General features: G+C 41.8%; 1 protein-coding gene across 2 annotated transcripts in view; it reads right to left on the reverse strand.

Moving 5' to 3' along the window:
- Positions 1 to 2,458: 2,458 nt before the first annotated feature.
- Positions 2,459 to 14,569, reverse strand: part of LOC122550922 (uncharacterized) — a 53,376-nt gene continuing 41,265 nt past the window's right edge. For both annotated transcript variants that reach the window (XM_043692387.2, XM_043692386.2), the window contains one exon: positions 2,459 to 9,085. The gene's annotated coding sequence lies outside the window, so the exon portion shown is untranslated. The remainder of the gene's footprint in view (positions 9,086 to 14,569) is intronic.

Genomic DNA, 14,569 nt, shown 5'->3' on the forward strand with positions numbered 1-14,569 from the left:
GCTGCCTGACCTGCTGTGCTTTTCCAGCATCACACTCTCGACTCTGATCTCCAGCATCTGCAGTCCTCACTTTCTCCTAGTTGACTCAACCGCATTACTGCAGGACTGGAGTCATCTGGAGGCCAGATGGCAGATTTCCTTCTCCAAAAATCCACATTGATCCACAAGGTCATCATTAGATTTACTTTATTTTTTTCTTTTTCAATTTCCACCACCAGGAAGATAGGAAAACACCCGAGTGGCCAGTGACAAGCACTGCCCTTCACATCGAAGGGCAATGCTGTGTGATCAAAACAGTGAAGGGGAGGGTAGGACCTAAATCAAAATAGAGTTGGAGGGAGAAATAATGCACTCCACTCCCTGCGGCGCCCACCTCTCCCTGAACAACTCCAGGGTGTTGGTGGACACCGCGTGCTCCTTCTCCAAGGACACCCGGGCTCTAACGTAACCGCGGAAGAGGGGCAGGCAGTCGGCCACCATTAGATTTATTATTAGATAAACCTAATTCCAGACTTTTATTGAATTTAAACTCATGGCAGGATTTGAACCCGGGTCCCCAGACAATACTTGGATTATCTCTGGATTAAGAATCTAGCAATATACTAGACCATTGCCTCCCCTTAAGCTGCTTCATCTCGAGTTTTAAGCCAGTATTGTGGGCGGCACGGTGGCACAGCAGTTAGCACTGCTGCCTCACAGCGCCTGAGACCCGGGTTCAATTCCCGCCTCAGGCGACTGACTGTGTGGAGTTTGCACGTTCTCCCCGTGTCTGCGTGGGTTTCCTCCGGGTGCTCCGGTTTCCTCCCACAGTCCAAAGAAGTGCAGGTCAGGTGAATTGGCCATGTTAAAAATTGCCCATAGTGTTAGGTAAAGGGTAAATGTAGGGGTATGGGTGGGTTGTGCTTCGGCGGGTCGGTGTGGACTTGTTGGGCCGAAGGGCCTGTTTCCACGCTGTAATGTAATCTAAAAAAAATCTAAAAAAAAATCTAATCTATTGCTATCAGTACATTGACATATTAATCTGTGCACATACGATGTCTACGTCTGTTTACATCTTAAAACTAAGTGAAGCGCTTCACCTGCTCCTGAACTATAACACTCTTATTTTTGTCAGTACATAGTAGGTTCTCCAATAGAGCACTCCAACACAGTGTCTGAGGCTTCTGTCTTCATACACTCCTTCTGGACCGGGGTCGTGTCTCTCTGGTTGATATCAGTCACAAGGTCAGGGTCATCATCACATTTTACTTGACTCTCATTAGACTACGTAAACCATCATTTGGTGACAGGAAGCAAATTTATGGCACAGTGTCATCAATAGTCAAATATATCAGGATGGAACTGGAATCATAGACAGACCAGACCAGACCAGGCCAGAGAAGAATATCAAATTTTCTTCTCTGAAAGGCATTATTAAATCAGCTGAGGTTTTATACCTAAAGTAATCTAATCTAATCTGTAACTTTGCCAAAAAATGCTTCATCTTTCCAAATTTTGTTTATTCTGACTTCAATTTGTTAAACTACTATATCAATGATTTAACTCTGCAAGTGGGTTTGATTCTAGATGTATAAAGCATCTGGAGGGGTATTTGAATTAGAAGGGCTTAAGAGGGATATTGGCCAAATGCTGGCAAATGGGACTAGATTAATTTCGGATATCTGGTCAGCATGGGTGAGTTGGACTGAAGTGTCTCCGAATTATTTGATGTTGCGTCATTTCCCCAAGGGAAATGAGGGATGGAGCTAAAAAAAATGCACATCTTGTGAAAGAATTTTTAAAAGGTTGTCAGAGCGGGCATCAGCCTTATTCCACGGAAAACTATTACCAATTAGAAAGAGGGACAAATACTCCATTGGTTATTTGTAGCATGGAAGAGATGTGAAACACCACTGGGGCAAGGGGAGGAGACAGGCCTCCACAGATGACAATGGCCCTATCAATATTGCAAGTACTCTCAATGTGGGGTGGTTCAAGGGAGAATGAGGACATGTTCCTGTTATTTGCGTCCTATTCGATATTTGTTGTGTCAAGATTCAGGATCCAAACGTGTTGCTTCCTCGAGTAACACTTACTGGCTAGACTCGCACCCAAAAGCTGCCAAGCTCTCCGAGTAGCAGATGGTGTCTGCCAGTTGTGAAGACTGTACCGCAGCATAACAAGGCACGTCAGGAAGGGAGAGGAGAACAATTTTGGAAGAAGGCACAAACCCTGGGGAAATGAGACATTCTGTTGCTTCTGCAGTGTGTCAGAAAAACAAGACAAATCATAAGCCATTGAAAATGCCTTGGCAAAAGTAAGGTTTTAACACTATGCGCCTGAATTTGGTTGCTCTTGATGCAAAATTAAACTGTGTTTACATGATGTGATATGAAACTCTGCAGACAGAACTCTGCATTCTATTCTGCAGCTACATCTGGGTCCACTGTAATTTCTTTAATGATTTAACACTGCAGACCATGGCGAGATGGATTTATTCATGTTCAGAGTTGGTGACACCGTTCTTGAATTTGGCAATCTAGTGAAATAATTAGCAACACAAACTGAGCAATACAAACAGAAGTGAAGGATTAATGCCAAGAGTGCAAATCATTAACAAGCATGAGAAGAGAATTAAAAGGAGAAGATAAATCAGCACAGAGTGATTACATGCCGTCAAGCATATTTTCTTCTATAGCAGATTACCTGGTCATTTATCCGAACAGGCCATTGGTAGTGAGCACCCCGATCATATTTACAGGGATTACAGACACTATTCTTCTTCTTCAGCCTCACAGTTCTCTGGCTAAAGGCAGGGTCCAAACCACATCATTGTGATCTCCATCGTGGCTCAAGCAAGGAGGTAGGCCCCAGCCCGGAACAGGGTTCAATCTGATTTATACTGGCCATCCAGCCAACTGCCCTTCACCCACCCCCCATAACACACACACACACACAGAGTCCAGGTTGATGCAGCAGCAGGACACTTTGGACAGTGAATGATGGAGGCTCTAATTTCTTTTCAACATATGGCTGACTGGGAATCTCTCCCACTCTTACCTCGTGCCATTGGAGTATGTTGGAGGGATTTATGAGTTGGTACTCCACCCGTTTGGCTGTGTTATGATATCACCCCCTGCAGCCATCAAGTCCTGGTTTGGGTGAGGGGGTGCTCTTGACCTCAGAGCTTCAGGGTCAGAGGCAGGAAGCACCCACTATACTATAAAACATCTTGATTTGCTGCAATCACTCCTGTAATACATTTTAAACATACTTCAATTTCCAGAATTTTACAAAAGGTTCCAACCTTATGTATATACTGTATATACTTGTGTATAGGTCAATCTCATGTATAAGTAAACTCCTTATTTATGGCCAAAAATCTTGTATTTCCATATATCTTTTGTATCAGTCGACCTTACTAATCACATCAAATCGCATTCATTCATTCATATTGATAACTCTATTCATCACTCTTTGTTAACTATATCACATCGCCATTCATAACTCCATTTACTGCATTTAGTTTACAACATGTTTTGCTTCATTCATTCCGACTGGTACTAAGTCTATCGGTACTTATTGCACTTTGTTCATTATGTATCCAAAAGTTAATATTGTTAAAAAGTTGATCATCTTAATTGCATCATTATATCTGAATAAAAGTGAGATATATTAGCTACATGCCAGTATATCTTTAATTCTTTGACAAATTTGTTAACGTTGCTGAGGTTCATAACATATGAGAGTAAATGGGAGGGAAATGGAAGAATTTGGCAGGAAAGTCCAAGACACTTACACATTTAGAATTTAATAAATGTTTCATTTGAAGTGTGCCATTATACCAAGCCATGATGATGTTGAACAGTGTGGTTTTGCAGGGTTTCAATGAGTCTTTGGCATGTTCAATTTTCATACCGGTCTCTTGCTTTTATCTGGTAATTACCTTTACCGTAATTCATTATGCTTTTCTTCTTTATCCAGGATGAGTTGAGCGATCAAAGTGATTTTTGCTAATAACACCGTATTTCAAATTGCAGCATGAATTTCAGCCCCTCAAAACTTGTGCCCGTGTACTAGTCAGCCCCCTAATTTCAGCTTTAAAAACCTGTCATCAAAATCCGACCTATACACGAGTATATGCGGCATTTCTTTAGTAACTGTAAATGAGCAGGGGATGGATCCGATTGGAGAGACAGAAAGACAGTGCTTTTGGGAATATAGTACGTTCCTGTTTTTCCTCAAGATTGCTACATAGAGATGCTTTTGGAAGGTGGGCAAGAGACTAATATCTGTTCAGGATAAATATGGACTGGGCTGTGGTCTTTTACAAGTTAAATATAATGAAACGCTCCCTATTAAGACTCATACATGAAGAATGGTTACTTAGATAGTCCTCACTGTGAGTACATATTTCCACTTGGCTGCACCCATTCTTCCAGTCAATTCTCTAATTGCTATTGAGAGATTTGAACTCCCAACACTGGGTTGTTCGTTCCAGTCTCATGAATGACTAACCCCGTAAGAAAACAATTATATTATTATTACATTTTTTCACCCATGTGTGCCCTCCCACCTCTTTAACCATTTATTTCTTCTTCAGAGTTTATTTAACATCCGCTAGATGAATACAAAGTAAGACCTCTGATTGTTTTTGTTTTATTCACTCACAGGATCAGGGCATTGCTAGCTAGGCCAGCATTTATTGCCCATCCCTAATTGCCCTGGGGGCAGTTAAGAGTCAACCCCATTTTCTGCGTCTGGAGTTACATGTAGGACAGACCAGGTAAGGATGGCAGTTTCCTTCCCTAAAGGACATTAGGGAACCGGATGGATTTTTGCTGACAATCCACACATGACTACATTATTGGATTCTTAATTCCAGGATTTTTATTGAATTCAAATTCCACCATCTGCTGTGGCAGGATTCAAACCCAGGTGCCCCAGAACATTATCTGGGTCTCTGAGTTAACAGTTCAGCAATAACATCACTAGGCCATCACCTCCCCAGCAAAATATCTGTTCTATTATGTGGGTAAAGAAATTTCTCCTGAATTCCTTATGGATGTATTAGTCACTATCCTGCCAAACAATTGGAAACATCTACGTGATAGGCAAAAGTGAGGACTGCAGATTAGATTAGATTCCCTACAGTGTGGAAACAGGCCCTTCGGCCCAACCAGTCCACACCAACTCTCCGACCCAACCAGTCCACATCAACCCTCCGAAGAGCAACCTACCCAGACCCATTTCCCTCTGAATGATGCACCTAACACTATGGGCAATTTAGCATGGCCAATCCACCTGACCTGCACATCTTTGGATTGTGAGAGGAAACCGGAGCACCCGGAGGAAACCCTTGCAGACTCAGGGGGGGAAGTGCAAACTCTGTACAGACAGTCACCCAAGGCTGGACTCGAACCTGGAACCCTAGTGCTATGAGGCAGCAGTGCTAACGACTAAGCCACCGTGCCACCCTGCGAGAGATCAGAGTCTGCTCCTCAGACGCTGCCTGACCTGCTGTGCTTTTCCAGCACCCCCTCTAATCTTAACATCTACATGATGCCCATCCTATCAAAACATTTCATAATTTTAAAAGATTTCATTGCTCAACCTCCTCTTCCCCAAGGGAAATAAAACCCACAACCAGTTCAGTTTTGCTGCGATAAATAGGTCTCAGTTGTGTTATCATCCTTGTAAAATAATTCTGCATCTCCTCCAGTTCCTCTATTATTTTTTGAATATGTAGGGATCAGAATTAATTATGCTCTTTTTAAAAGCGGGCTAACCTTGGTGAAAATATTGTCAGCAACATCAGTGATTGGCTTTAGATTTCCACCGATATTCCAGTGAGCTAGCCAGAGAACAATTGAGGAATTTCTACCCCATTAGATCCCTGAAGAGTACTCTTACCAAATTTCCTTACAGCTCATAAAGCAAAATGTCAGCCAGTTGGGGTTTTCTGTGTTCTAGCGTTCCTCACTAAAAACACTTTGACCCCTATAACTTAGCTACAAAAAAGAAAATGGGATGGATAGCATTTGCCTCATTTTACCGATACACTTTACTGTTCTTACTCAAACTTGCTAGAAGTCTTGCTAAAACTATGCAAAGCACTAGTTAGTCCACAGCTGGAAGACTCTGAACAGCTCTGGGCCACTTATCTAAGGAAAGGCATACTGGTATTGGACACAAGCCAAGCCACTAGCATCTGCAGACTGCCCGGAGAATAGCTCTCTTAAAAGGTATCTTCATCGATCAGCAACCTGTGAAACAGAAATCCCGAAGGAGAAGGCGACCGAGAAAGAGACAACATCTGGCTGGTTTTGAAAACTTGACTTTTTTGGAAAATCTTAACTGGGGGGCTTTTATCGGACTATATTGTAGAAGTGGAAGGTAAAAGATAGGTTAAAGGAAGGAGTTGTAAATAGTTGTTAGTTAATTATTCTCTATTATACCTTAAGAAATAAAGATGCTAATTTTTACTTTAAATATTTCTTGGACTCTCGAATTTTCACAGATTACTGCAGGAGATAAATCTTTTCTGCGTTGCTGGTTTAAATTAAGCAGGAGGGTTTACCCTGTGTCAGAACAATGTTCTTTAAAAAATGACCTTGTAAAAGGATAAAAAATTCAAATCCACTTTATTTATAGCTACAAGCCATTCATTCTAAGTCTTAATTAAAACAATTGAAATTCCACATTGAGCTGCATTCAGTTATTGCTAAAGTAATTCCCAATTACAAAAAAAAATCCCATAAATAGATACCAAAACACCACTGACTTGAAACGAGACTCTCACTGTAGCTATATGCTGCGAAATAGGAAATTGTGAAAGAAATATTACACTCTGCCCAAGGCTACCAGTGCTAATGGCAAATTTAACTGAGCAAATGTAGTGAAGTCTGACAGTTCCTATCTCAAAGCACTTGGAATTTGATTTCCTCAAGTCAATGATGGGAAGGCATTAGGAGGGTTTATAAAATGATGGATAGATTTTATCACATTACTCCATCTCCTTCTGATGCCATCAAGTCACTTAATAAAGACCTCTCTCTACCTCAACTCAACTGTACATAAAGCACCAGAATACTTCCCCCCACAATCTCTCTATCCTTCATTAGTAAGCAACCTCAAAAATGAACTAGAAGAGAAAGTAAGCAATTAAATCTTAAAAAAGAACCACTTGCAGTAAATGCCCAATGTTCCTTAAACTGTGCACTGCAAATCTTATAAAGCCTTCCAGAAACATTGAGTGACATTTTTGAATGTTCACACTTTGGAAAAGAAACTAAAACACAAGATCCTCCATGAAACAGAAGTCTTCCTGCAATTGTGAGAACATTTAAGACAACCGTATGATATTGTTCAGTCTGCTATTTTAAAGGAAGTAGTGATGTTCTTTTCTGGATCCCAATTTCCTTTATTCCACCACTGGTCACTTCTTCTTTAACTGTTCAAGTTCATTTCCTAAGAATTCCTTAAAGTCCCCTTCTTATTTAAAGAAGAAAAAGCTCATTAAAATTCTTTGACCAAGCTTTTGGGTGCCTGTCTGAATATCTCACATGTTTTAAGTCACTTTCATCTGGCAATGCTCCTTTGTAAAACTTCCCATGTTAGAAACACAATTTAAAGACAAGTTGAAATACTCCTTCACTCAAAGAGGCAGAAATGAAACAATCAACTTAATTTCTTACAAGCTGGTTAGTGAGCAGTAACTCCTAAGAAGGTTTCAGGATTGATTCCAGAGATGAGGGGTTTGTCTTATGAAGAGAAATGGAACAGTTTCAGCCAATACTCTCTGCAGTGTTTATTCACTGGTAGAATGAGAGATCTAATTGAGGTATGTAAGATGCTAAAGGGGATTGACAAACTAGACATATGAAGAGGGTGTTTCCCCTTGTGGGGCAATTTAAAATAAGAAGTCATCGTTTTAGGCTAAGGGGTAACAGATTTAAAACAGAGATGAGAAGAAATTACTTCTCTTAAAGGATTATGAATCTATGGAACTCACCATCTCAGAGTGTGGTGGATGCTGGGATCTTGAGTAAATTTAAAGAGCAGACAGATCAGATTAGATTCCCTACAGTATGCCAACAAGCCCTTCAACCCAAACCGACCCTTTGAAGAATAACCTACCCAGACCTATTTCCCTACCCAATATCTACCCCTGACTAATGCATTTAACACTGTGGGCAATTTAGCATGGTCATTCACCTGACCTGCACATCTTTGGATTGTGGATGGTAACCGTAGCACCCAGAGGAAACCCACACAGACAAGGGGAGAATGTGCAAACTCCACACAGACAGTTGCCCAAGGCTGGAATTGAACCCTGGTCCCGTGAGGCAGCAGTGCTAACCACTGAGCCACCATCCCGTCCTCACAGATTATTTATTAGTAATAGATTGAAGGGTGATGCAGAGCAGGCAGGAAAGTGGAGTTGAAGCCAAGATGAGATTAACCACAATATAGTGGGGCTGAATTGCCCACTCCTGCCTCAAAGTTCTTAACTTCTAAGGTTTAGTTGTCCAACACTGTTGGTAGCTACAATGATCAGCCTACACCTAAAACCAGAGTCTGAAGCCTTTTAACCGATCATTCTGTGCTCACCTCATTTCATTAATACTCACCATTATCTATTCCACAATGTGCACCACACACCAAAGGCAAATTTTATAAAATTGTGTAATTAAGTACTGGTAATCCTTTAAAAATCTCCAAGCGTGTATAAATATAATAACTGGAAGACAGTGGTCGCACCATGTTCTGAACTGATGTTTGGTAGCATGAACCCGCCAACTGTTCTATAATTTGTTTTATGAAAAATGCCAGTTGAAAATGAAGATGAAGATTTTCGAAGCAAGAGCAAAAAAAAAGAAAATCCATGTCATCAAGCCAGGCCTGTGAGCACATTCCAATCCGACGAAATAGCAAAGGTTTTAAAGAAGTCAGAACCCCAATGGGTGTCCAAGCAAAGAAACCTGAAGCAGTATCCGATAGGTCTGAAGTTGAACAGCAACCACCAGCTTCCTTTCTCTTTACAATGACCATTTTAACTTCCTCCCAAAACGTGGCTTGGCAGAACGGAGGTTAAGCTGAAGTGCTGGAGAGAGGAGATAAATGAACATACAAAAATGAGAAACCAATTTTTAGTAGCATAACAGATACTTAATTATTTCATGGAACAAAGGCATTACTGGCAAGTTCAGTATTTGTGGACCATCCTAATTGACTTTGAACTGAATTGTTTCCTCAGCTATTTCTGAGGGCTGTTTAAGAGACAAACATATTGTTGAGAGTCTGGTGTCACCGGTAGGCCAGATGAAGTAAGGATGGCAGATATCCTTCCCTCAGGGACGTTAATGAACTAGATGGTCTTTTATAGCTATTAAGAACCACTCATAATCAATTACAGAAATTAATTTTACATTGCAGATTTTGTTTTAGTAAATGAAGTTCCATTGGCTATCATGATAGGATTTGAACTTCCAACCCCAGGGATTCAGCCAGAGCCTCTGGATTACACATCCAATGACATTAATGCTGCAGCACAGCATTGATGAGATAGTCCAACATTTCTTGTGCCGTAGCCAGAACACATGACGAGAAACAGCAAATAAAAAAAAAAGTATCCCCTTTAATAATTCTGTGTTTAACAACTGTTTGTTTTCAAAATAGACAATGTTGCTGGACCCAGCGATGAGTGATCATATTTTCAGCAGCTTCTGAACCCCTTGTATTATATTGACATTCAATCTGCCCAGAGCTGGCGACAAGCATTCATTCTGCTAATACAGGCACTAATGCTTTTCAGTTACCGATTCACAACAAAAATCCGACAGGGGTAAGGAAAATAGTCTGTTCGCTTAACAACCTTCCAATTGACCCATTGATATGGGCCCTCAGATCCTGAAATGCCTGGCTTTTTCAAATTAAACTTGAGCTTGAATTACTCAAGTATAAAATTCTAAGGTTCTCAGTCAGCTGCTTTGTAACCTCCTGAGGGAAACAGGGCACCAAGCTGAGTTGAAGTGTTGTCGAACAAACAGACCTTGGGGTGCAGGTGCAAAATTCCTTGAAAATGGAGTCGCAGGTAGAAAGGGAAGTGAAGAAGGTGTTTGGCACACTTGCCTTCATTGGTCAGTGCATTGAGTAAAGGAGTTGGTAGGTCATGTTGTGGCTGTACAGGACATTGGTGAGGCCCTTCTATAGGAATGATTTTATTGAACTTGGGAGGGTCCAGAAAAGATTTACAAGGGTTTGGGTTATAGACAGAAGCTGAATAGGCTGGGAATTTTCTCACCAGAGTATCAGTGGCCAAAGGGTGACCATATACAGGTATATAAAATCATGAGGGGCATGGATAGGGTGAATAGTCCAGGCTACAGGAGTCCAAAACTAGAGAGTATAGGTTTAAAGTGAGAGGCAAAAATTTGAAAAGGACTTGAGGGATAACTTTTTCATACAGAGGGTATGCTGATGCATGCATAGAATGAGCTGCCAGAGGAAGTGGTATTGGGGGTTATAATTACAACATTTAAAAGGCATTTGGATGGGTATATGATTAGGATGAGTTTATATGGATATAGACAAAATGCTGGAAAATTGGACTAGATCAGATTAGGATATCCTTTCTGTGTGGATGAGTTTGACCAAAGAGTCTGTTTCCCTGTAATGTATGATTCTATATAAAGTTCTGGATGGCAACAAGAAGGGAACAGGCCTATGGACTGGTGGCCAGTTACTGATGAGAGGGCTTTTTGCTTATCAACAGCCATGTGATTGGTTCTCAGGTAGCAATTTGGGGATGGGAACAAGAAACAGAGAAGGAATTTGATCTTAGCCAGCTCAGGATTGGTCTCTGTTCACTGCAGTTAAAACTCACTTTTAACAAGAAGAAAAACAGCTCACCTTACTTTCAGCTGTAACTTTTAACGGATAAATCAGTGATATTTCACAAGTGAACCAGTCACTTGGTGCTTTTTACAATAAACAGTAGAAGCCATTGGAAAAGCAAAGGCAGGAAGAAACTTTTAGATTAGTAAGAACTGGCTTGGCAGAACTTGGGAGCAAAGACTACCAAACTATCTTTCCAATTCTTCCCCTGCATTTTCCTTATCCGTATGTATAAGGGGGGAGTTTATAACAGGAATACAGTTTTAATGAGTGGTGTTATATGTCAATGGTTTAGAACTGTTTACCAAAGTCTAATCATTGTCATAAGAATTATTGTTCATGATGTATAGAAACTTGGTCTATGCTTTTTACATTAAAAAAAAATCAACCTTAGTCTGAAAATCCGATATTTGAGGAGTTGTGTGTGCTTATTTAAAAATCTGTGACAGCTTTGGGAATAGTGGGGCTTGATTTCCAGTGCACTACCCCCAATGAGTCACAATATCAAAATCACAGAAGTCCTCGAGGCTGGGACTGACAATAGTCCGTCAGTATTTACAGCTCAAATAAATATTTGCTCCTGAAAGTGCAATACCTGTTGCCCATTCCCTCGTGTGGCTGGCTGCTGTCAGAGTCATTGCAGCATTCCTTCATTATTAGAAGTGCTGTTTTTCCAAGCAAAATATTACTCCTGCCTACCGTCTCCTGTTCACATAAAAGATCCCATTTAGAAGTCAAACAAGGGAACTTCCACAGTACTCTGGCTAACATTGATCCCTCAACCAAAATGACTGACAGAGAGTCTGACCACAAAGATATAGGACCAGAATTAAGTCATTCAAACCGTCATCTCTGCTCCTCAATCTTGGCTGATGTCTTTCTCAACTGGATCGTTTAAGGGAGCTTGCTGTGTGGAAATTGGCTGTTAAATACCCTACATTCCAATAACGACAATTCCAGAAGTAAAAGCAAAATATTGTGCACACTGAAACCAAAACAAACCCAGAAATTGCTGGAGAAACTCAGCAGCTCTAGCAACATCTGTGGAGAGAGAAACAGAGCTAATGTTTTGAAGTCTGGTGTGAACCTTCCTTTGGGCTGTTTTCCACGACAGTAGTTCACCAATAGGGAGTGCCTGCAGTAGCTGGCTACTCAGCACCTATGCAAGGCTCTCATTACTCAGAAAACCATCACTTCTTTGCGATCTAATAGTTCACTTGGACGTCTGCAAGGTCAGAGCAGCCTGATGTTCTGGGGACACAGGTTCAAATCCTACTATGGCACCTGATGGAATTTAAAATGTCTGGAATATAAAGTTAGAGGTGACTGTGCAATTCTCAGCAATTGTCATAAAAACCCCACTTAACATCCTTTAACCACCTAATGTCCACCTAGCCTCCAATAATGCTGCTCTGGCTAACATTACTCTCTCTCGTATGCTCTGTGCAATGTAACCTGCATGCCTCTGCTAAAATGTTTGTTCTGTACACCCTTACTTACTATAATCTGCATGTATTCCTCGTAAACAAAGCTTTTCACTGTACTTCAATACACATGACAATAAAGCAATAAAATTTAGAAGAGGAAATTTGCTGTTCTTACCTGGCCTGGCCTACATGTGATTCCAGACTCACAGCAAGGTGACTGCCTCTTAGCTCCTCTCTGAAGTGGCCTAGCAAGCCATGTTATTTCAAGGACATGATGCTGGCACTGCTAGTGTTACCCACATCCCATTAAAGAATAATGAAAACAAGCAATTTTTTAAAACAATGGTTTTGCCACTAGATGGCAGCAGTCAGGCCCACTTTATCTGCTGTTACTTGCCGTTGTTACTATCGGTTATGGCTCAGTGAGTGACACTCTTCCCTCAGAGTTAAAACGCTGAGCACTCGAGTCCCACTCCAGAGCCTGGAGCACTGAAATCACAGCTGAGGGAGTAATGCAGCGCAGAGGGAGTGCTGCAGTGGCAGAGATGCCTGTTCTTCAAGCCCAAACTGTGAAAAAAAAATTCTACCTGCTCTGTTAGGTGAGCAATTCCATTGTAGTTTGTCAAGAAAGAGAATAAAAAAAAAGAGCAGGGTGAGGTTTCCCAGGTATTCTCACCAGTATTTATCCATCCAGACAACTACCCTAAAAATGTGACATTGTCACATTGCTGGTTGTGGGAGCTTGCTGTGCTGATTTTGGCTGCCTTGGTTACCCTGGATTCATGAGCTGTACAGCTTCTACAGACACACGGAGGTCATGAGAGGCACTATACAAATGCAAGTCTTGCACTCTTCTGGTTTTTAGGATTGGGTGTGACCACTAATGGGTTAGGAGAAAGTGAGGACTGCAGATGCTGGAGATCAGAGTCAAAACGTGTGGCACTGGAAAAGCACAGCCAGCCAGGCAGCATCTGAGGATCAGGAAAACCGATGTTTCAGGCATAAGCTCTTCATCAGGAATCTGAGCTTATGCTCGAAACGTCGACACTCCTGCTCCTCTGATGCTGCCTGACTGATTATGCTTTTCTAGCGCCTCACTTATTGATCACTGATGAGGTGAGTGCTTGCCTGGTGACCACTCATAATAGGCAGGGAGTTTATGGACTGAACGTCTCAGCCCAGTCTCTGGTTGCTGATAAAGTTCATAAAGTCCGTGCCCATTGCAAGCGGACACCAGACAAGCACTCAACCCATCAGCAGTCACAGCCAATCCCAAAAACCAGAAGAGTGCAAGACTTGCATTTATATCGTGCCTCTTATGACCTCGGGTGTGCCCATAGAGCTGTACAGCTCATGAAGCAGTGTAATCACTGTGGCCAAGAATTTTTACATTGCTTTTAAATGTCAGTGTTGCAGCTGTGCTGATTAGCACAGTTCTTCTGGCAGCTTCTAATGTTTATCGTATATACAACCTTTCCAAATGTTACATCACTGTTGACCATGAAACGCCTGTGGATATTGCAAAGATTGTGGGAGGTGCTATCCAAAAGTAGCCTTTTTCTTTCTATACCAAAAAAAACCTCTCCGGTTGAGCAGGAAAGATTTTTGATATTCAATTGGCTCATTTACTTTGAGTGTGGTTGGAATGTCAGAATCAGCAAGAACTCTTCGCCCAAGTCAGGTTGACAGCGCTATGGCGCCATCCCAGATACATTCTCTCTCCAACTACTGCCTTCTACAGGGAGTGCAGCGCTGTTGCATTATCTCTGTTATGGTCATAAGGGAAGCGCTGCTTTTTCAGTCTCTCTTGACACACCATTGTTGCTGAATCCCACATCAGAAACTGAACTGAACCAGGCATCATAAATACAGTGGCAACAAGAGATCGACAGAGTCTAGGAAACCCTCAGTGGCTAACTCACCTCCTGACTCCCCAAAGCCTGTCCAACATCTACAAGGCACAATTCAGGAGTGTGATGGAACAATCTCCCCCCATCTGGATGGATGCAGCTCCAACACCACTCTAAAAACACAATACCCTTGATTGGCACCCTATCCATCACCTTGTATAAATACAGGTGGCACAATGGCTCAGTAGTCAGCCCTGCTGCCTCACTGTACCAGGAACCTGAGTTCAATTCCAACCTTGGGCGACTGACTGTGTGGAGTGTGCATGTTCTCCCTGTGTCTGCGTGGGTTTCCTCCGGGTGCTCCGGTTTGCTCCCACAGTCCAAAGATGTGCAGGTTAGATGGATTGGCCACGG

Source organism: Chiloscyllium plagiosum, unplaced genomic scaffold, assembly GCF_037043375.1.
Source record: "Chiloscyllium plagiosum isolate Xiang-an unplaced genomic scaffold, Cpla_swu_hap1 HiC_scaffold_6, whole genome shotgun sequence".
Classification (NCBI taxonomy): Eukaryota; Metazoa; Chordata; class Chondrichthyes; order Orectolobiformes; family Hemiscylliidae; genus Chiloscyllium; species Chiloscyllium plagiosum.